Source organism: Heliangelus exortis, chromosome 14 (assembly GCF_036169615.1).
Source record: "Heliangelus exortis chromosome 14, bHelExo1.hap1, whole genome shotgun sequence".
Lineage (NCBI taxonomy): Eukaryota > Metazoa > Chordata > Aves > Apodiformes > Trochilidae > Heliangelus > Heliangelus exortis.
The window spans coordinates 8,911,078-8,936,152 of record NC_092435.1 but is presented as its reverse complement, the minus strand read 5'-3'; the positions used below and the strand labels follow the sequence as shown (position 1 = coordinate 8,936,152).

At 38.4% G+C, this 25,075-nt stretch overlaps 1 protein-coding gene across 2 annotated transcripts in view; it reads left to right on the top strand.

The window, feature by feature from the left end:
* Positions 1-25,075, top strand: part of PCDH11X (protocadherin 11 X-linked) — a 438,876-nt gene that overhangs the window by 169,656 nt on the left and 244,145 nt on the right. The window lies entirely within an intron of this gene.

Below are 25,075 nucleotides of genomic sequence, written 5' to 3'. Positions count from 1 at the left end.
GGTATCCTAAATGTCTGAAGGGTCTGGTCACGTTTTGCAGAAGAGCACGGTGCATTGTGCCTCTCTTCTGTTGCTTTGTCCTGCTGTAGTTGCTGTGGCTTTGCTGTCATTCATTTCTTCTCTACAGGGAGCTTGGAATTAACTTCTTAAATGCTCTCAGTGCCTTAAACAGGGCTTTCTGCAAACACTTTTGAAATGCTCACTGGGTTAGCAAAGCCTTTGGGGTTTTTTGCCCCTGTTCTTTCTGAGCATTTTCTGTGCATCTCGCCTTTCTCAAGTGTCACTCTGCATTTTCCCCATTGGATTTCTGGCTACTTTATTGTGTGTTTCACTTTTTTAACCACTGTGAGTTTGGGGTTTTTTTAATTTTTTTTTAAGCTTTGCTCTTTCAGCAGTCAGTTACTGGTAGTATGTGACAGGAAATAAGCTTGTCCAAGAGCAATGATTCTAACACACCAGCCAATTCCTGTGCATGTCTCAAGAATTACCTTGATTCTAAGCCAGGTCAAGTGATGGCTCAAATCTCTTCAGTTTCTTTTGCACATTCCTTTTCCTTTGATGCAGCTTCTATCTCTCTTGAGAGTATAGCTATTTTAAATGCACCATTTATGTTATGATCCCAGCTTGCATTTGTAGATTGTGTCAAAGAAAAAAGAAGGTGAATAAAGGATTTGTTCTCCGCATGCGTGCACTGTGCCTAACAGCATTCAGAACAACTGAACAGAGGTCCTGTCTGTAGGTCTAATGGGAGCTGAAAAAATAATTGTGAGCAGCAGCCAACTTGCTCAATGTAAATTCTTTTCCAGGATAGGCATACAAGTTTAAAATTAGTTTCTGATAATATTCCACTTCAGGATAAACGTCTTGGTGTTGTGTTTGTCTTGTTGGCAGGAGGTAGAGTCCTTGGTATTTCAGCAGATGTTCCACAGCAGCCCTACTCCTTGCCCTGTGCCACAGTTCTGGGTATCTCACCCCCTGCTCATCCCTTGGCTTGCAAGTAATTGAAAATAGTTGACAAAGTACCAAAAGCCAGGGAGTTTTCCCCTTTGCTTTGCAACTAGCATAGGGTAGTCTTCTGAACAAAGTCTTAATTGAAGGAGCTCTGCCTGCATCTGAACCAAGACCTTTGTTTTTCTTCATAGTATCTGATCTTAGCCATCTCAGCAGAAAGTTCATAGGGATTATTCTCCTTTCATTCCCAAATGAATGTGTGGGGTTTTTTTGTAAAATCTGATCCTAAAGAGCTGAAGCAGCCTTCAAATCTGATGACTTTGTACTTTACCCCACTGCACAGTTATAACAGCTTTTTCCTGCATTTTGATGTTTGAGCTTTTAATTTTTAAACCAGGCTCTCTTCTTGCTGATGAAAAGTCAACATCAAAGATACTAATTTGGAGGCAGGTCTTCTTGTCTATAAAAGAAATAGAAACATTCTAGCTATCTGATTTCCAAGGGAATGCTTAATTTTATTATGCCAAATGCAGGTGCTACATATTAAATGATGAAGCTTAGCTAACAACAGTCACTTGAAGTGAGAAGGCCACAGTATAATGTAATCTTAAAATGGGAATATGTGGTTTATGCATATGGAAAAGGATAATAAAAATTCTTGATTTTTTTGTATTACCATTTGCATAGTTCAGAAACACAATGTCCTCTGTCTGTAGTTGACTGGAAGGTCAGAAGGTTTCTGGTTTTAATGAATTGGAAATCTCTCTGTTCTGACAAATCCTACTTTCTTGAGCAAATGTATTTTTATTTTGCCCTTGCTACAGTCATTCCTGTTTAATATAAAATGACACATACTCCTTTAATACACGGAATGGTGCAGTGTAGTTGGGCTTCTTGTCCCCTTCTACATCATGGTCTGTTCCTGGGTGTGGTATTCATACCCAATCTACAAAAAGCACAGCAACATAGGTTTGACATTACCTCAGATAAAAGCAGGTGCTGGCTGTCTAGATCTGAATTTTGTCCCTGTTTTACTGGGCTGAAAGTGTCACCTGGGCCTTGGCATCCAATCTCCTCCTGGAAGGCATCATGGATGATGTGTCTGGCAGTCTACCTTGGCAAGTATAAAGAGTGGTGTCCCCTTCACAAGGTGTAGGTTGCATGTTGAGTATTCCAGAGAGCTCAGGTGCCCTGAGATGTTTCACTCCACAGCTTTGCAAGAGAACATAGAAATGTTATTTCTTGGGCTGTGAATGGAAGCATTGATCTTACCTCAGGCTTCAAGCACCAAAAGCCTCTCGGTCATCATGTGTTTGTTTTGAAAACTTCATTTCCGTGTCACAAATACAAATGCTCCAAAACAGGTTGCAAATGCCTCCTCAATTCCCCTTTTTCAAGAGGTTGTGTCATCTACTTCATCTCATCTGCAGAACTCTGAATTGATGTTGAGCTTGAGTGCTAAAGACACCTCCTAAATTGCCAACTTAATCATCTCAGAAGATGGGGCAAACTCTAGAGCTTTCCTAAGTGCTTCATTTATCAGTTACCAGACAGAATACCCTATTTTACCCAGTTTGACAGACTGCCAGAAGGTGGGCAATTGAGGGAGAGAGGCTGGCAAGGGAAGGGAAAGGTGAGTGTCAGAAGTTACTTGCATTATTAAGGTGGAGTGAGTGTTCTCATCCTCAGATGAGAAACTGCATTTCATTGCCTGTTGCTACAGTGGGGGCTTCTCATGATTTTGTGAGTAGGAGGGAGGCTGTTTAAGCTTGAAAGGTGCATCAGGTTTGAAAAACTAAAGAAAAAAAATGTGAAATCAGAAACAGCTTTCCAGGGAAGAAGGTCTGTGGAAGGTGGGAGGTGGGTTGTGGTGTTTTAATACTGCAACAGCTACAGTCAGTGTGGGGTCTGATTGTTAAGTATTACCCAGACATGTTTTATTTCACTTTGTTCTTTTCCTTTCCAATTTTTATAATTCTAAAGTTACTAATGTGCTTGGTGAGAATAAACTCAGGTTTGGGAGGGTTTCTTTGCCTCAGACTTTACTATTGCCAAAATTGGCTCACAAGCTCAGTGCATGTTTCTTGTCAAGATAAGTAGCTTGGGGATGTACTTGCAAGGTGTTTGCAACCAGGGGAAGTCAGGAAACTCCAAAATTTAGAGAAGCCAGAAATGAGGTTGCAGTGCAGGGTAATGGGAAGGCGAAGTGCTGACCAAGAGCCCTGTGATTATGGAAGATCCCAAAAATGTATTTCAAGAAACTGAATAGAGATTTTTTTTTTTTTTTAATTTAATACTGAAGTAGGAGTACAATGATAGGAACTAATACTATTTAGTTTTGTGTGAACTGCTCTTTGTTTCTTTCAAATATTATACCTGAAGAGTTTCAAGTAGAGGACTGATTTTTCCCTGAGGTTGTTAAACTATATAGCAGATTGATGTTTGCTTATGTAGCTTCTCTTACGCTTCATGAACACTTTATAAATGCTTTGAATGTTGAAAATGTCTCAGTCAACTTTAGAGAAAGCTAAAAACACAACCTCTAATGTTTTTTCTTTCTTTTTCTTTTTTTCCCCATAAGGTTTTGTTTCATTTTTTTTTCTTACCTGAGTTAAAACTCTTCTCAGTTTTGCAATTATTATTTATCAATCTTAAGTGTGCACTGCCTAAACAGAGGAACAAAATACTTTTAGACATGTTCTTTTTCATTTTGTTCTTGTCAAAATTTCTTCGCATGGAATGTAGGCATTCAAGCCTACAGATTTGATTTCCAAGTCATTTTCAGCAACAGTGTCCTTCCTGCTTTTTTCAGCAGCAAGTTTTTGGGGTACATAGAAGTTATATATCCCCTGAGACCTAACTATGCATTTGATGACAATGTGATGATGATTCAGGGTTCCTAGGGGATCTGCCTGGGACCTCCTGGGCCACCTGGGGATTCCAGGAGAAGGGTGCTTGGGGACAGCTGTACCACACTGTAATTTGAGGACAAACTGAACTCCAGTACATGCAGCTCTGATACCTGCAATCCCACAGCTCTGGCCACAAGAAGTAAAGACTTCCCAAGCAGATGTGACTGGATTCCAGAGCTGATGAACTAGGTCTTTAGTGGTTTTGTGTGAGTCAGATTGGATCTGCATCTTTGGAGACTTTGATCAATGTGATATTTATTAAGGTGTCCAGATTATGTAAATAAGGACAGGTTTTTGTCTTGTTATGGCAGTACAATGCAAATGTAATTATCTTTGAGGAGGTGCAGAGCATGGAATCCATTGAACTGTAGAGTTCCTTACACCTGGAAGAACAGTAGCAAAATTTAGGTGCTGGTTCAGAGAGGTTATTAATTAAATCTTGATTTATTTACAGATAAAAATAGGTCTATTAAATGCATGTTCTTTACTTAGACCTTCCCTTTAAAGTCATGCAAAAGTAAAGCTTACATAAATTATTATATTAAGTATTGTATGATTGTATTATAGAAATAGTGAAGTTTATGTTTAACATTCCCTCACTTAATAAGTCAGATAAGCTGTTTAACTATTCCCTAAGCCCTGGGAATGGTGTCATAACTTCCAAACCACCTGACTATGTGACAAAACTATTGTCAGACCCATCATTCTGTGTAACAGAGAAGAGTATCCGTTCCATCTACTGAGCTACCCAGTTCACAGCTATTTGTACACTCTAATTTTTAAGCTCTTTTACAATGTTTTAATATTTTATCCTGCTGATTTACTACTTCAATTAGATCACCTTTGTATTAAAATATCACCTGTGTCAAAATATCACCTGTGTATCTTCATGACTGTGAGCCTTAGTATTAGTAACAGATACCTTATTGACCAGAATCAATACATACTTGACTCCTGTTAATAATTAAGAATGTTTCAAGGTAGCTCCATTAGTTAAGTAGAGGGGTTTATAAGACTTACCTTGTCTGCTGAGAAACTGTTTTTAGCACTTTGATCATAATCAGTATCCATTCAGGAACTTAATCAGTGTTCCTCTTATAAACTGCTTCAGTCATACCAGTTCCTGTATTTTCATCACAACCAATTTATATCTCTCTTTTACCCAGTCTTAAAATACCTAATTTCTAATGATAAAATGTGTCTGTGTCCTGGTGGGATACTGATAATGATGATTAATTATGATTAAAGAAGGAACAGGCTTTTTGCACTTTGGTGGCTGTAATGTCATGAAGACATTTATCCGGGGTTACATATTATCAGAATGCTGAAGTAGTCCTCTGTTGAAATACACTGCACCATGAAGAGTATAGTGGAGTGTCAGGTACGTGCCTCTCTGCCCCTTGATTTCAAGGGTGCAAAAAGTATGCAAAGCCTTTTGCACATGCAGCATAACTGAACATCAGTAAAACAGCTCACTCACCCTCCATTTGGTGGCTTTGCATCAGGATGTGCCTAGGCTGTGGGTCTGAGAAATGTACAATCCATCTGCCATCACAGGGAGGATTGTTCAGTAGTTGAAGGAACAGAAGCAAAGAAGGCAAAAATATATTGGAATCATAAGTTACTCGTTATGCTTTAGTAGGACCTGCTATATTAAAATGAGTGTCTCTTCAATCTTTTTATAATTTTATCCTTTTAAAAATTCTAATTATTTTTTTCCTCCCTCAAAATTGTGGTTGCTTATCTTACTGGTGAGCAGCTGACAGATAAAAATGCCTGGCTTTCTTTCTAACTGCACATCTTGTAGTGGAGTGTTAGCTGAACAGCATGCAAATGGACTTTTATTTCAGGTTGCTGTTAATAAATCGTAACTTGTGGTCATCCTATCACCAGAGGTGGGGTTTTTTTGAAGGAAATGAGGGTAGATGTAACTAAAACTAAGTTAAAGCCAATGGGTGGCAACTGGAGATAAACTGCAGTGTTGCTTTTATCCCCACCTCATGTTGTTCACTCACTTTTGGCATCCAGTTTTGCATTTGGGCTGTGGGAGAGATGTTTTAAGACACTTGGGGTTTTTTGGCACATTGGAGGGTGTGCTCTGTATACTCGTGTTCATGGGTGGTGCTGCAGTATTAGCACAGAATATTATTTGATGGCACATGTCTCTGTAGGTAGCTTTATTGCTTTTAAGAGATTTGCCTGGTGGCTCAGCTCATGGTTCTGATCTTCCAGTTAACTCTCCCTACTGGTAATGGCACACAAGCCTAGAGAATAGAAGAGATAATCACTAATGGGCTCAGCCACTCAGCCACTCTGCCTCTCTTCTGAAAAGATACTTGACATGAAAATGGTGTTTAAAACTTAGGGCTGGAACCATTATGGATGTGATGTTACACATGTTCAAACTAATGTGCATACATTAGTATAATGTTCAAACATTTTTGTGCATAAGGCAGTTGGTTTTTTTTCATACATTTTTCCAGTAAATGCATCTGCTGCAGCTCTGTGAAGTTCTGTATCTCTGCTGCTGTTTTTTTAAGGATGAGAGATGCTAATTTTAAAGCACATGAGAAAGTGCCAATGGCTGCCTGCTTGGTAACAATGCAGAATGTAAGTGCTTTACAGAACTAAGTGTTAAATTCTTGAAGTTTTCTTTTTCTGGCTAGTGGAACTCACAGATGAATTGTAGGAGCTCTGTTTGATATGACTGCAATGGCTCTTGAAAGCAGAATGTCCTCTGGTATGATTCTTGTTTACAGGCTGGTAATTTGGTGCATAACCTGACAATGGAAAAGAAGTAAAACCTGGTCTCCTCCTCTGGAGATATTCAGAACCTGCCTGGATGCAGTCCTGTGTATGTGCATCCTGTGATCCTGTTTTATTGGGAGAGATGGACTAGATGATCTCTAGAGCTCCCTTCCAACTCTGAGAATTCTGTGATTCAGGATTGACACCAGAAAGTGCTATAGTGGGTGCCTACAAAGAGGAGATCAAATATTTGGGAAACTCTTCTCTCCAAAACTGTGTAAATCATCTCCAGGTGGGCTGCTAGAGTAAAGAAGGCAGGATGTTAATTATTTATCACTTTATATTAGACTGATTACTATCGCTGAGGAAAAATTTTACTCGTAAAGTAGACATCAGAAAGTTAGAGGACTTTGCAGAATTTAGCATAGTAATAGGACATGTTTGTTCCCATTTTGGCTCATTGCAATAGAAGCTTCATTTCTAGAAACAAAATACTTTTTCTTTGTGATTTATAGGGAGATGCTCAAAGTAATTCTGTTTGAAAAGTAGGTCTTTCAGGACCCTCCTGTTTTCTAAGGGATAAATTGATACATGCTTTAGGTTATGATATACAGGCTGGCAAATTTCTTTATAATGCTTTCTGTCTTACTTCTGAAGAGGAAGAAGCCCATAGCTCCTCAGTCATTAGCATGAGTGATAAACTAATGGAATTTCAGTAAACGGGAGAATCCTTCAAGTATCTGAGTATATTCATGGCCAGGCCCCCTTGCCTTTAACATCTCTGTTAAAAGGAATTCATACCTGACAAAAGAAGCAATTAGTTTGCTGAACGAAAACAAGAAATGTCACCACTGGTAGTAAACTGATGACTCTATTTGTTACTCTCTTGGCAGGTCTTATTATTATGAACATTAAAGTAATCAGTTTCCTGTCACTTAAAATCCGTACCTACCTCTTCTTTTCTTAAATACGCTGATTTCAGTAGCATGCTGTATTATTTATGTGCCATTTTTACACCTGAAACATCACAATAATCTTGCAATCTAGGTAGAAATAGGACCCATAATAAGAAATGACAATGCAAACATAATCATCATTGAAATACTCTTTATAATGACAAAGGGATCTTCCTCTGATATGAAGAAGACAGCAAAGAGGATATAATTCAAAACAGAATTTTAGTAAAAATTTATTTCAACAAGAATGGAAATTAGGAAATTTTTTTTTCTTCTTTTTTTTTTTTTTATTTTTTTTATTTACAAAATAGCAATCAGATTGTTTTAACTCAAAAAAGGAAAAAAAAAACCCTACCTCAACAAAATTGAGGATATTAAATAGAATAAAATAAGCAGTTGGATGCAGAAAGTGCATCAGCATTTTAGTTTGGATCAAATGATTGTTACTTGATTTGATTTTAAATAAAATAAAGTGAAGGATCTATGTCAGTAGGACACCTTCTGTACTTCAGTGAGGAGTGGTTGTTAGCAGTGGGGATGGACTGAAGGCAGACTGAAACTCCTGAAACACATAGAGGGCAAACAGCCCATGTCTGTTACCAACCATCTCCTACTCATCTCAGACTGTTGGATGGATCCAGACTCCCCTGGGATTTGAGCTTTCTCCTCCATGTTGATATTGTGGTTTAAACTTTGTCTCTTCCAATCTTTAATTTGAAATAGTGCTCAGTTGAAACAAGCTGTGATAAGAATGAGCCAGTTGGTCACACAATGTCTGCCTCTGGCCATTGAGTTGGGTCAGAGCAACAGCTGCCTCCTCTGCTGCTTACTGAGCTCCAGGCAGTGACTCCCACTGGACAGGGTAGAGGCTGTGCCATCAATGTGGGTTTTTTTAAAAAGTAATTCTAGGGAAGAATATAAAAAGGAGTTATCAAATCATCTAGGAAAATCCTATAAAGGAGAAATAAAGATTGCTGGTTGCAAGTCTGCTTGAACGGTGCATGTAAGAACAAAACCCCTTCACTGCAGCTCAAGTTCTGTGGGAAGCCCTTCCCTGAAATACCCGGCTGCTGCTCTGGGTCCTCTGCCGCTGGACACCTTGGTTTGCAGAGAGAACCTGAAGTTAGTGACATGATTCCTGGCAGTTTCATCTCTGAAATCCATCACTGGTACAGCACCCTAATGACTTGCCAGAACAACACTTACCCAGGGAGAGTGCAGTTCTGCTGCTGGGCTTGTGTCTGTGCATGGCTGCTGGCCACATAGGCTGGAGAGGCATACACAGGGCCTGAGGTGTGATTACTGAAATACTTCAGTGGTAACTTTCAAAATACAGTCACAAGGTAAATGGTGTAAGTTCTCTTGGCAGCTGGTGATTTACAGGAACATTAACTGTCAAGCTCAATTGACAGCCTCAGAGCTGTGTTTCAAACAACGTACGTGGAGTCTGGGGAGAAAGACAAAGAAGTTGTGTGTTCCATTAGAGGCAGAATGCTTTCAAAAATAGCTTCAGTATTATGAAAGGAGGCGTTAATGAAGTATTACTCTTACACTTGTTTTCTTGATTCTAAACAAAGAAGCAGATGTCTTGCTATATACACCTGCAAATGGTTTTTGTGCCCTCATGTCAAATTATTTTATCAGCTTAGCAGTATGGGGAGTCTCGTGTAGAAGAATGAGAAGTTAAAAAAAAAAAAACAACTCACAGGAACTTTGGAAGTCTGGAAACTTTAACTTACTGCTTAAAAACAGTCTTTAACATAGAACAAGACTGTTGTGAAACTGTATGCTATGAAAAGGATCTTCAAGAGAGTGGAAAATATTTTTCTAAATTTGAATGCTTCTTCATAATTAAGTTTGAGACTTGCTAAACGTTTAATTTAGAGTGAACTTTTTACTTAAAATCTGTTAACTTTTCTGATTGCATCAATACTTTGAAGATTAATAACTCTTCATTTCCTAAGCTTCATCCTATTTGTTTCTTCTTTCTAGTTTGGTCTATGTTTAGTACTTTGCAAGGAAGGTTTTGGCTGACTTTTTACTGTAGTGAAATTGGGTGATCTTCAGCAAGCTGGATAATTCTCTGTGTCAAATGAATGGAGCTGCTATAGTTAAAATTGTGTGTTTGCTATTGAATGAGCTGTTTTGCAGATCTGTGACACAAATTAGAGATACAAAACCTGAGATACAGCATGAACATTTAACTTTTGCAGTAATCTGCATTGTATCTACAACTGGCATAAAAAAAATCATAGAATAGGTGTGACTAAGTTTTATAAAGTCTGAATTTGCCTTAGTACTGTAATTATTTTGGGATAAATTTTTTTCAATAATTTAATAATTTAAAAATAATATTTTTCAATAATTTAATCCAAGACTAATCCAAATGCTAAACCATCTATTCTGGAAATATGTATTCCTGTCTGAATAGAGTAATTAATGGGAATGAACAGCATGGTTTTGTCTTGCTATTCCATTGTGCTTTGTCCACTCAAGGGAGGTCATTTGCACTTGTGAGATTATTTTCTGTCTGAAATACAACGTGCATGTTGATACTGTGCAGGAAAGCCATCCTATCTTTCATCTAGAATATTACTGGTATATTTGACCAAATGTTATGGTGCTAGGAGATGCTACTTTCATTAAGTCTGTTTCTATGAATTGCTCAACATACCACCATGGACCATTCACTTAATCTCTCAATTTATTTTCCTGTTCTTGAAAAAAACCCACAGGATAATGGTGCTTGTGTAGGGTGAGAATTATTTGATTCATTGATATCTCTGTAGTCTTTGTGCTTTGAAGAATTAATTACCTAGTTGCATTTGAAAGAACTATATAATATTGCCAAGCATATTTTATCTTTAAAAAAATCATCCAAGCCTGAAAGAACAATAAATAATAATAACTCAGTAGACAGACAGAAGTTATCTGTTCTAGGACTGGCCAGCTAATATTGCAGATGCTCTCTTTTCACTCTGAGCATACAGTTCAAGATAATAATTCTGTAAGTACAGATCAAATTTAAATACTGTTTACAGCACTTAGAGATTGGAGATGAGAGTACTTTGTTTCAGGAAGCAGCACGACTCAGGATGGAGATAGCTGCTGTGGCAACGTGCTCACCTTTCCCCACAGTGATCCCTGCATGAGGATATTAACAGAAATAACTTTATTTCACCTGTAGAATACCTGTTGACCTCTCCAGTTTAAAATACTCCCATCTTTCTCTTATTAGTGCCTGTTGGGAGAAATGAAGTAAAAAGATTGCTGCCTTATACTGTTTAACAGCTTGTTAAAATTAAAATGGCAGTAACTACATGCATATATTGCCCTAATTTGAACTCTCTGCATTTTTTCCAAACAAAGCATTTTGTGTTTAAAAGGAAAGCAGGCATAATTTTGTCTATAAAGATAAATTAGCTCTGTGGCTGAAGAGAAAGCAAAGATGAAAAAAGATTGTACGTAAAAGCAGACCTGTAAGGGGACCAAGCCAAGACCGTGACTTCCACAGTTCTGAGATTTCCAGTTTGTGGAGTCTTTGCATTTTGGAGGCATCAGCAGGGACAGGGGGAAGAGGATATAAGACAATACCTTCCAGACAAAAAAGAAATTCAGATCTTTATCTTCCAGCTTCTAAAATGCATTTACCAGAGCCATTCATCCTGGCAGTCACAAAAGTGCATTCCGCAGGTTTCCAAGTTGCCTTGAATGACTTTGGGGTAGGAATGTTGTAATAAGTTAGTAATCATGTTGTGTCCTTCTGACCAGCAGGGTTTCAGAAGTTTCTCACTGGTAGCTTTATCTGGAGATCCAGGAGGTTGTTGCCTTATAATTCAATTGTGCTGTGAATTCTTTTCTTCGGAAGATTTGTGGGATGGCAGAAAATACAGCCCTGCCACTCTGGGCAGTGTGAAGTCTGGCAGTAAATCTCCTGCCCCAGGGACTGAAAGTGACAGTGGAGGAGAAGTGATGGTGAGAGAAGCACGGGGGGATCTGAAGGGTCCCTGAAGGCCACCCAGGTGACAGCCCTCGTGTGCAGGAGTTGTACCTACAACTCTGTGTATTCTACCTGGTGAAGGGTGCTGTTTGGTGTTTTGGGACACCCATCTCCTTAGGTGTCAGGACAGTAACTTGGAATGGATCTGACACAGTTTATCTCCAAGGAACAGAGTACATAACAGTATGCACTGTTGTAAGGATTGTAGTATAGGCTGGAAGTTATAGCTTTAACACGTGGATGTAAGGTGTTTTATGCTGTTGTAATTGTAGATCTATCTAATTAGATGAAAAGACTTTTCAAGATGCTGACCCTTGTCTAACAGCACAAAACAGTTTTTTTGGTAGCGGTGATCCAGACAGCTAGTAGTAGAGAACAGAAAGGACAGAGGAGTAAGGAAATTAAATTTGAAGTTCAGCTCTTATTGCAGGAAGGGATAGGGAAGCAATTTAACCATGGGAAGTTCAGTAGAACTTGCTCTATTGTATCTGAGCTTGTGAAGAAGTTCTTCAGCTTAGAAAAGAGAGGAAGAAAGCTGTGTTGAAAGTACTGAAGCTTTTTTTTTTTTTTTTTTTTTTTTTTTAAAGAGACTCACAATAATGCAATTTCCAATTAAAAGTCAGAAAATAAAAAATTTTCATATTTTCTTAAAATAAGGGTATACCCACAGGGACTACTAGTGCCATGTCAGGCATAATGGATCCCCATAGTTCTGCAATTCTGGTGTACCAATGATGTTTACAAATATTTTTGAGAGACTGGAGAAGGTTACTTAGCTGAAAAAGAAAAAAAAACAACTATCAAAACTAGACACTGAAATGTTAGAATTCATTACAGTTGTATAATTGAAACAAATGAAATTATTATTATTCACTTAAGTACTTTATATTTTTAAATTGGCTTATTTACCTTTAAAATATACTGCTCTGTTTATTACTTATGTAAGTTGGTACATATGTATATATCTAAAGAGTGCAAAAGAGGGATAAATGTTAATTATCAGTGGCATTTTTATTCCTATACTTAAAACTAACTATGAAAATTGATAACATACTTGTAAATTGACATGTAGCCTTCTAGGAAAATAAGCATACTCTTTAATTGTTATTAATATTTTATGGTATGCTGAAAACCCAGTAACAACTAAAATAATATAAACAGTAGCACAGAATCTCTGGTTGTTTTGTTCTTCATAAAGATACCAGGCACAAAAGATGAGCACTGAGAATTCCTTGAGTAAGTAGATCTGAGCTGAGGGTTTTGTTTTTGTTCCAGAATAAACAAAAGAGTAGAGTAGGCAATTTTGAAGAAATTCAGTTATGTAGAAAATATTCTTCATTTCTGACCCCAGTTGTTCCAGACTATGGCCAAAGGATACCATTCCATCCTGGTAAACAAATTTATTATGGCCAGCACAAGTCTCCTGGTGACGACTTCTGTAAGATGTCATGCTGCCAGATAGCACAACACGAGTTTCCATACAAATGGGCATGTATTCCTGGTTTTCCCTACAAACAGGATAGTTATCAGTATGTGATTTCAGTTTTATTTTACGTTGGAGGGAATCTTATACAGACATTTTATACATCCTCCATAAAAAGGGTTTAAAAATCAGATTCCAGAAGTCTTTTCCTCACATGTGGCTTTTTATCGTGGGCTGGTAACCTTAAATGACTGCTCATCTTTATGTGACAGGAATCTGAGCAAATCTGTCTTCACATGTATCTTAAGCTGCAAACTCCAACAAACCTCCAGACTGGGAAAGCAGGACCTAAGAAGCTATGGATGCAGCCATGGACTTAGTGCCCTGGAGAAACCCCTTCTGGCAATGGGAGTGCCTATGAACTACAGTTGAATTTGTCTCCCTGGTTTCAGAAAGGCCTCTACAGAAAGGAAAAAGCTTTCACCTTTGGAAGAATCTCTGGAAATGTGTAATGAATTTGATTTCCAGTAGGAGGGATTGAGGGATTGAAATACAGGAACTGTATCTTTGCCTTGTCTGTGTGGAGGGCAGGTAGCAGGCAGTGCTCTGTAGCAAAGCTTTTCAGTGCATTGCCTTTTGGTGTCTCCGTGCTGAATTCATAGCAGCTCTGCTTGTTGCAGCTCCCAGCCTGATAATCTCCCAACATCTGGCACTGAGGGCAGGCTCAGAAATACAAGTTATGGGTTGGGTACTGTGTGCTGTGCCAGGGAGGTTGTGGTTGGTAGGTAATTTCTCTAGATTTGCTCACACAGACCGTCAGCACTGGCTGTTAATGAAGTGGGTGATTTACAAATGCTAAGGGCATGGTTAGGGTGTAGCTGTTGGCATCTAAAAACAGAAAAGAGGATGTTGAGCCTTGGGAAACTATAAAAGCTTTTTACATTAGAGAATACTGCTGTGCATTAAGGAGCTGACCTTTATCCACATTTAAGTTTTATTTTCTTTTAAATTCCCAGGAATAAATTGTAAAATTCAATTTTAAAAATCTTTTTTACTACTCAGTGTTAAAACTGTTTCAGCCTGCAGCTTTCTGTCTTAAAATTTGTAGCTCACTGATATCTGACAGTCAGAAACTAATTTTCCTACTTTACCCCATGACAGTGGAAGCTGACTACCACAACATGCTCAAGCAAATACAGAACAACATTTCTCCTGTTTCTACCTAATATTTTGTTCCATGAACTATTTTTCCTCTAGCTGAGACACAGTTTATCACAACATGTAACTTACTGCAATGGTAACTGTTGAGTCCCTGCTTCTGCAGGCTGTGTGTCTGCTGTGCTTCTGCCACCTGTAGCCCTTTGGATGTGGGTTGTGAGGAGAACCATGAAATGCCCTGTTGGGCCCTGCCTGCCCTGGGCAGGTCATGTCCTCAGAGCTCTGACTTTCAGTGACTGAAAGGAAGTCACTGGAGCACACGTGTAGTGACATCTTGGCACAGCCTGCTTGTCAGCAGGAGATCTTGTGTTCTTCAGGGGGTTGTTTCACTCTGGAGACAAGTGATGGTTTGCCAGCTTACATCAAACGTGTGTGGACAAATGCAAATCTGCAGAAACAAGAAACACTGTGTTGCTAAAACTGTCAAGTACACCAAAACTAACACGGGCAAATGTGAGTTGTTTATGAAAAATGTGTTAGAAGTGCCATGGGGTGGAATTATCACTTATAAAGATCTCACTCCCACAGCTTAGAATAGCTTAAAGGTGCTGGAAAATAAGGTTCTGCACCACTTTCCAGAGATCATGTCTATTTTGTCTAAATTGTTATAGCTCTGAATATTGCTACTCTTTAATGCCATGTTTTGATATCCATGATGTGCTCAGCACTCCAACTGTACAGCACACAAGCTATTTTTTTTCTTTATTCTGTTAAAAACTAACATTAATTGGTTCCTCCCACTTCATGAACTAGAATTCTGTGAGCAGTCACCATGTAATTTACTTGACCTGCAAAGACACCTCTGAGTGTCAGTGCATACATCCTCCTATGACATGCTTTTCTTTTTCTTCTAAGCTGAGCACTGCCTTTCTTTTTCATATTTCTTCAGAAGCTGTGTGTTTACCTTACCTGTATGCATCTTCTTTCTGACCTATCTGACCTATCTCATACTGTGGTGTTCTTTCCAAGATACAAAACAGTTTCATGTAGAGTTGAGTTACTGACTTGTTCTGGAGGGTCTGAACAGCTTGGTCTTTAATTATCGTCCTGACTGCAGAACTATTAAGCTTCTTAAAGGTATTTCTTTGCAGTTCTTGTCATTAGTCAGTTGTAATCAAGTCCTAGATCCTGACCTTTTTTTTTTTTTTTTTTTTTTTTTTTTTTTTTTTTTTTTGGTGGTGGTTTTTTAGTTTGGGTTTTTTTAGGTTCTTTTTAGGATTTTTTTTTCCCAATATATTTTTTTCTGGGATGCTCAGTAGCAGTGAGGCAAATGAAAAGAAGTGAAAGAAGTGATCCAAAACTGTGGGATGGAAGGGAGACCCGAAAAGAAGTTCTGACTGTGGTGCATGATGGTGTGTGTGAGCAGGTGGGAATTGGTACTGGTTGAAGTAACTCCTTTGTGTGGGGCAATGTATTCAAAATGTTGCCCCATTTTCCAGCTGTGATGAGCAGTGATGGCAGTGAGACTGCTCAGTCTCTTGGCTCTATCTGACTCCAGCCATTGGGGCAAATACTTAATATGAAATGAATATTTCTCTTCTGCCACAAAGGAATTAAAAAAAAAAAAAAAAAAAAAAAAAAAAGAAGAATGAGTTCAACTTTGCTGTTGCAGGCAAGAGGTAAACCTTCAGGAAAGCTGGAGGAGTCAAAGGATTGATTTGTTGTGAAGGATATTTAGAGGAGACAGCAAATCAATTTACTGAAGCAAGAAGTTTGTGGGAGGGTCTTTTAGGACTTGAGGCAAGGGAGGACTAAGTTAAATGATGCCCCAAAGTAAAAAGATACAGGCAAAGGTTTCTGAAATGAAAAGAAGGAATGTAGAATTAAATGCAGATCTCAAAGCAGCAAAGGACCCACTCTTCTTTTTTGGAATTGATGACAGAAGTAAATTAGAGAAGGCAATTGTTGGCAGAAAATTGCTCTAAGAAATTCTATGAACTAGAGATAGCTTCATAAGGACTGAGAAAGAAAGAGAAAGGAAAAAAATCAAATCCCACTATGTTTCTGGGAGAGAAATGTTAGGGTTTTTAAAATGAATCTGATTTATGGTTTAGATATTAATAATATATTACATAATAATTTCCTTTATGCCTACTTTAGCCTTTTATAAGATTCTTCCATGCTAATTTTTTAAAGAAACTAACAGGTTTCCTTACAGTGAATTAGTGGCATCATATGGTACCGTAGAATATTTCTCCAAGATAAGAGGTAAATGTAGGAAAACATTTAAATAGAGAAATAAAAAAGTCATTTTCACAGTGGATTTTTTTCTATGATTTTGTAATAGCTCATGCATTTATAGGCATAATCCAAAGGGAAGTTTAAATAAATATTCTGTATTTTTGGTGTTTCTTCTAGTGAAGAGCGATTCTAGATCCTGTGTGTGATGAGTTGGGTAAGAGAGAAGGGACACGTAGTTTAAATCTTCACTGTGGTTCATTGATGTGCTAAGAGTAGAAACACAACATGTCATGATCTTCTCTTTACTGCTGTTGGCTTTTCTGGGACAAGGTGGGTTTTTTTCCTGCAACTGTTGAAGAGATTCCTTAAATTGAGTGAAGGGTTAGTATAACATGTGAGTATTAGAAAACAGGGTGATACTTTGTGGACAGCTGTAGATAGCAGTTTTCTCAATGGAACAAATAAATAAGTGTGTTTGTTTGATTTCTTGATGGTTGTCAAAGGAAAGGGGAGAAGCCACAGGGAGACGGATGGGCACCAGTTTCCTTTGGCAAACAAGGGTGGAATCTGACTGTATGCATTGTACTCTAATACTGGTATTTCAGACTCAGTCCTGATCCCATGTAAAGTAACAAATGATGGGAGAATGTGCTTACATATGTCTAGGCTTTTAAAAATCTCCTATTTTTGACTAGTTGTGCTGATACAGCCCACAGACATTCTTGGCTGAAGCAGAGCCATGACCCCCTTGCACTGACCTGCCTTAGAGTAGATGGAGCTACTCCTACCTATGCTTACCCTTGGTGACTCCTCCAAATTCTTCCCTGTTCCTCCCTGTTTTACAGGCTGCACTGTTTGCATTCCATCTGAGTTCTGTGCCATAGGTTAGGACACATGCTGAGTAATTTACTTAGAGACTTGATAAGAAAAAATAGTTATTTCCAAACATACTTTATCTCTCAAGGGATTACTTATGGTATGAGATTCTTTCCTTCACATACTTTTGTCACCTGAAGAACAATCTGCCTTTATATTTTACTTCATATAGTAAGAACTACAATATGCACTAGAAAAATCAAACACGCTTCATAAGACAAATAGTCACAGTTGGGGATAAGGAATATAAATAGAATGACATCAAATGAAAAGAGCTGATGATCCAACAAGGCTTCTGTAGATCACGTTGTCTCTAATGTCAGGAGAATTGCAGATTAGTCTTGCTGCTCTTTATGAGTAAGCCTATTTATCAACTTTCTGGAAAAAATCTAATTTAAGGTGGCACATTTTCCTTGGTTCTGCCACACTTCAAAGCACAGAGCATAGAGGTTTGTCAGCCATTCTTTCCTTGCTCTAATCAGTGTGTGAGATTCCCACTCAGGCCTTTCACCACCAGCCAGGTCCAGGCTACTCTCCTGGCCAACCCTGATAATGTAAATTTAGTTTGCTTGATTAATAAAGTAAAAAAAAAAAAAAAAAAAAAAAAAGAAGTCTTAGCTTTTAACACCTTTATCCAATTCATTCAGACTTAATGTTCAGAGAGATAGGCCAATTTAAATTGCAAATATTCATTTGGATTTCTTTAAAGCATAACTTAGTCACACCATAGAGAAAGATGGTGACAAGCACAAGAATAAAACCTCATTTAGGCAAGATGGATACTGGCACAGGCTATGATATTTTTTTCCTGAATAACCTACAGAAAGAGAAACTTTTTTGAAGAGATGTAACAGGAAATGTGAATTTTAACAACGCTGGAGAAAATATGCAGGAATATAAAAATTCGTAGTTTTGCTATCATGTACTACATTTTTAACATGATGCTTTATATCTGAGTCACAAAATGGATTTGTGTACATTTATATTCATTCCTTAAAGCTAAGTAGAGCTCAGGCAACTAAAACAAGCTGTTTGATATTATGTTCTTTTCCCCCCTTTCACTTGATGTAAGAATACCACACTATATAATGTCACATTAGTTTTATATATGTAAAGACTTTCAAGTCAGAACATGGTAGTTTGAGCATATTTTATCAGCTATTGCCACTAAGATATTTACATATCTGAACTTTAAAAGGGTTCCATGTTTATGAAAATTTAGAATGACTTTGCTCCTTTAAGATCATCTGAATTTGTGGGAATGCCTCTGTCCTTATCAGAAGGAATTTAGCTATGCACTGATTAAGGAATTTTTATAATTTCTGAACTCTAGAAAACTTCCTGAAATGTTAGCAATGATGTGCAAGAAAAACCAGGAAGTGTACCACGGTGTCTGATTTACCTCATGTAATTTACCTAAATGTCATAAAATCATTAGGACAACAAAGTCTAAAGGAGCATATTCTCATAGACAGGCATTTTCTTTGGCATTCCAAAATTCTGATGTTCTTACAGAGAGCTTTAGGATAAATCTGTGTAATTCCTGCACCTGACATTTTGAAAAGACCAGAGCTGTGAATATCACACCTGAATGCTTTTAAGTGAAAAGCTTTCATGTGCAAGAAATAATGCTTCAATTAAAAAGAGAGAGAAAGGGGAGGTCATCTGACAACACTACATTGCATTGAGAATCATGTGCAGAAGAAGAAAATCAGAGCAAGTTCCACAGGCTACTGACTTAAAGCTGAAGAGACTTCAATGTTTGTATCTGTTCAAAAGGGTGCTCGGGCCTCAAGTTTAGTATCAAATTACTTTATCGAGTGTCTGAACTTGGTGGTCTCAGTCTCTTGATTTTTGAACTTTTGCTGTTGCTAGTTGCCATGCTCATCCTTTTATTCTTCATTGTTTCCACTTCAAGTTTGTTATCACTTAATGCCTAAAGTCTGTGGATTCCCTCTGCACCAATTTCAACTGTAAAGATACTGTGTAAGATTACAAATACAAGCAGCAGGTGGAAAGAATTTCTGCCCCTTGATATACTGACATTGCTTTCTGCTGCACTGTATTTGATTTACAATTAAAGGTATATATATGCACTTGTAAGATTAGTCAGCATTTTAATTTTTAATACCATGTACAGTATCTGACATTTCACTGGGGATTCAGAGGAAATCCTTGCATAAAACCAACAGGATGCATTTACCCTAAAATTTCCCCTGAAATAGATGCTTTTTCTAGTAATGTTTGGAATAATTTCTTCCAAGTGACATCTCTTTGCCTGTAAAATGCTGAAATACAGATTTGGGGTTTGCTTATTTTTGCGTTTCTTTACAGAACTACTAAGAAAAAGAATTTGTCACATGAAGAATTGCCATGTCTGGATGGATTTGCTAGCAGTGTAAAAAGCATTGTTCTATGGATGACCTCCTTGCACAGAATGATGGTTTTATCCTTCTCTACATCATTATGTTTGCTGTACAAAAATCCTGCTGTGCTACATCGTAATAACATGTAATCTTCTTGCTCAGTTTAGCTGAGATTTAAGGAGCCGCTGTTCATGGAAGCAGTTTTCTAAAGTCTGATCTATAATTTACCAGAATCAACCAGGCAAAAGAGCAAGAGGCTTTAGAAGAGGGATACAGGCCTTAAAACTCTTAAATGAAGATTAGTTTAAAGTTTTACAATCCGGTACAGAACCATCTGGCAAATCTCATGTCAGGCTTTGTTAAACCTCTGAGCTTTCCTAGCATGCTGCAGTCATTCCACCCCCACCCCACGGCCTCCTCGTTCTTTGCCATTTCCCCATCTCCTGCCAGGTGCCAGGCACCCACTTTACTCATAGGTATGTTGAACAAAAGAAGAAAATAAGTTAATGAAGGGCTGATTTTTCTACAGGAATAGTAGAACAGCTGAAAATGATGGAGGCTCTGGGTGTGCAGCACCTCTGGAAATCATGGCCTTATAATTGCTGTCTGGCTGTATATGCACTAGGTGATTTATTGTGTCTTTGAAGAGGTAATTGCAAGATAAAAGCTGCCTGTTGGCAGAACCATTAGAGACTTGCTGGGTTAAATTGTGGCTTTTGAGGCCAAGGAATCATTGGGAGGACATGTAGCAACATCACAAGGCATTTTGATACTTGCAGAAACCAAACCGCAGTTGTTGCAGCCAAAACAGTGCAGAAGTTGTGTCAGTGGTGATTCCAGGTTGGTGTTTGGTGTGGAAAGCTGAAATTTTCCATCATTCCTACATCGCGTTTTGGGGCTTTAGATTCCCTAAAGCCTGCGTCAAAGGGTTCTTTATTGGTGAATTCTTTACTGTCTTTTTGTTCTTTGGCAAAAGGCAGTCCCGGTGTATTTCCCAAATACCAAGCAAAACTTTCCCTTATGAATAATTTTTAAGATCTTGATTTCAGCTGTCTTGGGGCTTTCCCATATACTTTTGTGTAATACATAAAGATTTCTTTTTTGTTTATGTAGAGATTAAAAACATGGAACAAAACAATTTGGTCTGGCACTCTGTTACATAAAATTATACTTCATTTAAATTAATTCTTCTGTTCACCTTTCACGTGAAGAGTCTAAAGAGGCTGAAGGAGAGGACTGCAGGAATCCAATTACCTGAAATCAACTTACAGGCAAGAAAGAGGCATTGTTAATGGAGATAATCTCCTTCTCTGGCTTAGAGGGTTTCTCTGTCTCAGTCTGATAGCAAAGATGTTCTGCCTGGACAGTAAAATCGGGATACAGTTTCCTGATTACAACGAGGGACAGAAAAATAGTAAAGTCTTCAGTTCTTGTCTAGAAAATCTAGCTTTTGGCCATGTACTTTAACCTTAAGTAGAAGAGACAAAAACTCCCCCAAATAAACATTTGTGGTCCTACCCAGGTTTTGATAATTTAACGTAGCTAATATACTACTTAAAAAATGTCTTTTGCTGATGGTTTCCTAAGTTTCACTTCAAGCTATACAGGATGTCAGCTTGAAAGACAGTTTCTTTAAGCACTTCTTTTTCCTTTCCTGTAAAGTACAGGAGTGGAACACTTTGAGTCAGACAATCTTAATGCTGCTATAGCAATTTTGTAAGGCACCGGAGAAAAATGCATCCTATTATGTTTGAATTTCAGTCAGCTTTTGATTCTCACAGCAATCAATAACCATTAGAATTACTGGTGGTAGTATCCATTTGCATAATTTTAGGGCTTTTCCAGAAATCAAAATACATAAACTAAAATTGTCATGTTGTAACTTTTTATGATGTGGGGGGTTTTTGTTGCCTTTTAAAAAAAAATTTATTTTAAACTCTAAGAAATCGAGATTTGCTTTGACAAAAAGCAAAAAAACCTGTCAATAGAGAAATGGGGTGAAAAGGGGAGGACACCTCACTGAACAAATCCAGTCATTAGTATTAGATTAAAAAGTTTAAGGGCCACAGTAAATTCCCTTTGCAGCGTGGAAAATTTAACTGAGAAATTTACAAAAAGGTCAAGTGACTAGAAATATTTTTGTTTGTTTTAAAACCCCAGCTCACAAAGCTGAGGCCAACAAATTGAACTGAACTTTTTTCCAATAAAAAGGGAAGGACTTTTCCTCAGTCTGTTTTTGCATTAGAGGCAGCTGCCTGGCATCTCAGGAGTGCTGGCTTTAGGAAGGGGAGGAATGTGGGAGTCCCTGTGGCCAGGAGAGCAGCTTGGGCTGGGAGAGGCAGGGAGGTGGGAGCTGCCTGCCCCTGCCTGCAGAGCCAGGGGCTGTTTGAGGGTGCAGCTGGACGTGGCAAATCCCTCTGGTTGCTGCTTCTACTGCAGGGAGGGAAAGGCAAAAATGAGAGCTGGGCTGTGGGATTTCAAGGAATTAGCATCTATCTTCCTCAGTCTCCAGCATCCCACCTTCCTGATTTACAAAGGAGCCTGGTCAGAGACCTGGAATAGTACCTTAGGGCAGAGAGAGAATGGGGTTGAGTCTGCTGGAGAAAATAGGTTGAGCAAATCAGCTCTTCTATGTAGGAGCCTGAGGTGTACAGACCCCAGGAGCTGAGGAGCAGAGGGGGAGGATGCCACCAGGAGGGAGAGCTCCTTCTGTGCATCTGTAGATGTTCTAGTTTGAATTGTGTCAGGTGTTAAAAAGCTTCCCCTCTCAAATTTCAGAGTGGAGCATCTTAAAGATAAAAGCAAAGTCTGACTTTAAATGGTGACTTTCATAACCTTTAAAACCTATTTTACAATTTATTTTCTCTGGCAGATTTTGGAGGCCTTGATTTTGTTTGCCAAGCTGTCATAAGTAATTACATGTTTGTTAACTTAGTGTTGCTAATAAGCAACAGCAAATAGTCATGATTAATTTAATTTTTCCCTAGAAAAGATTTATTAACTACCTTGATTAAATACTAGAGCTTTCTTTTGCTGTTACAACTAGACAGAAAATACAAAATATCAGCAAAAGGTTTTGAGCACTATCTACCTGGCTGTTCTGCTGGACTTTATTGATTGCTAACATAATTGATTAGGGTAATTTCTAGGTGGTCAGGCCTGAGACTGATGTGACAGGTTGATGAATCAGAAAACAGAAAAGTCTTTCATACTGTCAGACTGAAAATACCTGGAGATTTGACTTCGTTTAGATGGGTGGGATTGCCTGGCCTTGGGGAGCAGTTGATAGGAGTAGTGTGTTTCCCACTGAGCAGAAGGATTACTAAGGTGAAGGAAACCTGACAGCCAGCAAGACCCTACATGGTTTCCCACCTTGTTTTGGCTCCCTCAGTGCCCGTGTCAGGCGATGATGTAGAGCAAAATTTGTCTCCCTCAACTCCAAGCAGAGGGATGGGGGGATCTGGGAAGAGTTGAATGAGTGGTAGGAACTGAATTGGTTGTCTGGCTATGCCGTGTGCTTGTGGAACAGTAGTTGGCTGTAACAGAAGTGACAGGTGGTTCATCAAACATGAAAAGAACCTAATTTAGTCCTGAAGTCAAGGCTGCCCGCTAGAGAAATTGTAATCCGTGCCTGTACAAGAGCTAAGGGAGCTTTAATGGCACTGCTGAAACCATAATGTGATACCCAGGTCGAAATCATTCCATCTTTATCTCATTATAAGTACAATTTTCTTCTGTGTGTGAAACTTAAATGTCAAATTGAGGAAGTGAAGGTAACATAAGCAAAAGACTGTGGGCATGTTCTATTGTTTCTTTAGAGGAATTGTAGAAGCTGCAGAAGGCTGGGGGAAGATGCTCCAAGCAAAACTGAGGGGGATAAAGGCTGACAAAACTTACCCACTTCTAGTAAGAGCTGCTTTATCTGTGCTGAAAGAAAGATGCTCCTGGGAGGATTGTCTACTCTTACCATCGTCTTCTTTAAAAAAGAACAGAGAGAACTCATGAATAAGCTCTGCTTATGTGGTCCATGAAGAATGTGTGTGTGTCTCAGCAAGGAGCTTGTGCACTTCCTCGAGGAGCAGGTAGTTCAGAAGAGGTATTCATACACTTTGAGTTTTGCAGCATGCTGGGTTGGAACCTGGTGCAGATGTGCTGCTGGTTGGAGGTGCAAGGGCTGGTTCAGTCCTCCTGTGTAGTCACAGCTCAAGTGGAAAATGTTTGTGCACGCTGAAAAGTGACAAGGTACAATGTTTGTCCTGGTTCTCAGTGGCAAATCAGAGCTGTGCTGTGGGTTTGGGCCTTCCATTTTGAGTGCTCAGTTCCTGATGTTCTGCAGAAGTGTTGTAAAACACACCTTACAAGGAAGATATGGACTGTGTGTGGAAAGCCTGTAATGGCTGAAAGCAGTTCCTGCTTGGTTTTGTCTTTCCTCCATGCTCCAGGATGCAGGCTGCTGACTGATGAGTTGTTGCCCAAGAATCTGCTGTTTTCTCTTGTGCTGTGTTTCATCATTGCTTTCTGACATTTGGCTTTGGAAGGGTGAAAGAGTCTCTTTGGTAGTGGCAATAGTAGGAATTAAATGAAGAATGCAACAGGATTGTCTATAGGAAACTTAGCATTAAGAAGTGTTTGAGTCTTAAGTCATATGCTTGCGTTTTCCTTTTTCTTTCTGCTCTAAAATAGAACTAGCTGGACAAATGCATAAAAAACTGATGTGAGATTCCAATGAAAATTATTTCTCAAGAAATAGTGTGATTTTTAATGTCAGTTCCTGGCAGGTTATCCCATACAGAATTATTATGGTATCTTGGCACCACAAGTGATATGTTTAATAATTTTCATTATGTGTTTGGGTCCATTTGATGGCTGATTATTACATTTAAAGAAAGATTATAAGGTAGAATACATTTGCTTTTGATATACTAAAGGCACAGCCTTCCCTTTCTAGTTGCATTCATTTTAACTCTGTTTAGCATCCACTAAATCTGTAGTTATTTCTTTTTTCTTCTGAAATACACTTATTGTTCTATTTCAAGAATGAATCGTACTCTGTTGCTACCCCAAAATACAACATAACAAAAATGGTAAAAATGATTGCCTGTAATCTGTTATTACAGGCAATCTAACCTGCCAAAACAAAATTGCCATTTAATAAGGTGGCTTTTTGAAATGAGCCCTGTGAATGCTCCATGCTAACTGAAGTTGTCCACAAATTCTGTATTTTTTTAAAAATGACCATATTTTACTATAAATGACAGAAAATCCCTCCTTTTTTTGTCAGTCCTTGCAGTCTCCATGGGATTTTAGATCACTCTGATGTGAGACCTGGATAAGATGCTATTTATATGACATATTGTCAAAGGCCCTAGCCAAAGGGTAATACATCAGAGATGTATTTCAAAAGGAAGAAAATCCTGGCACTACTTAAATAGTCTATTTCAGCA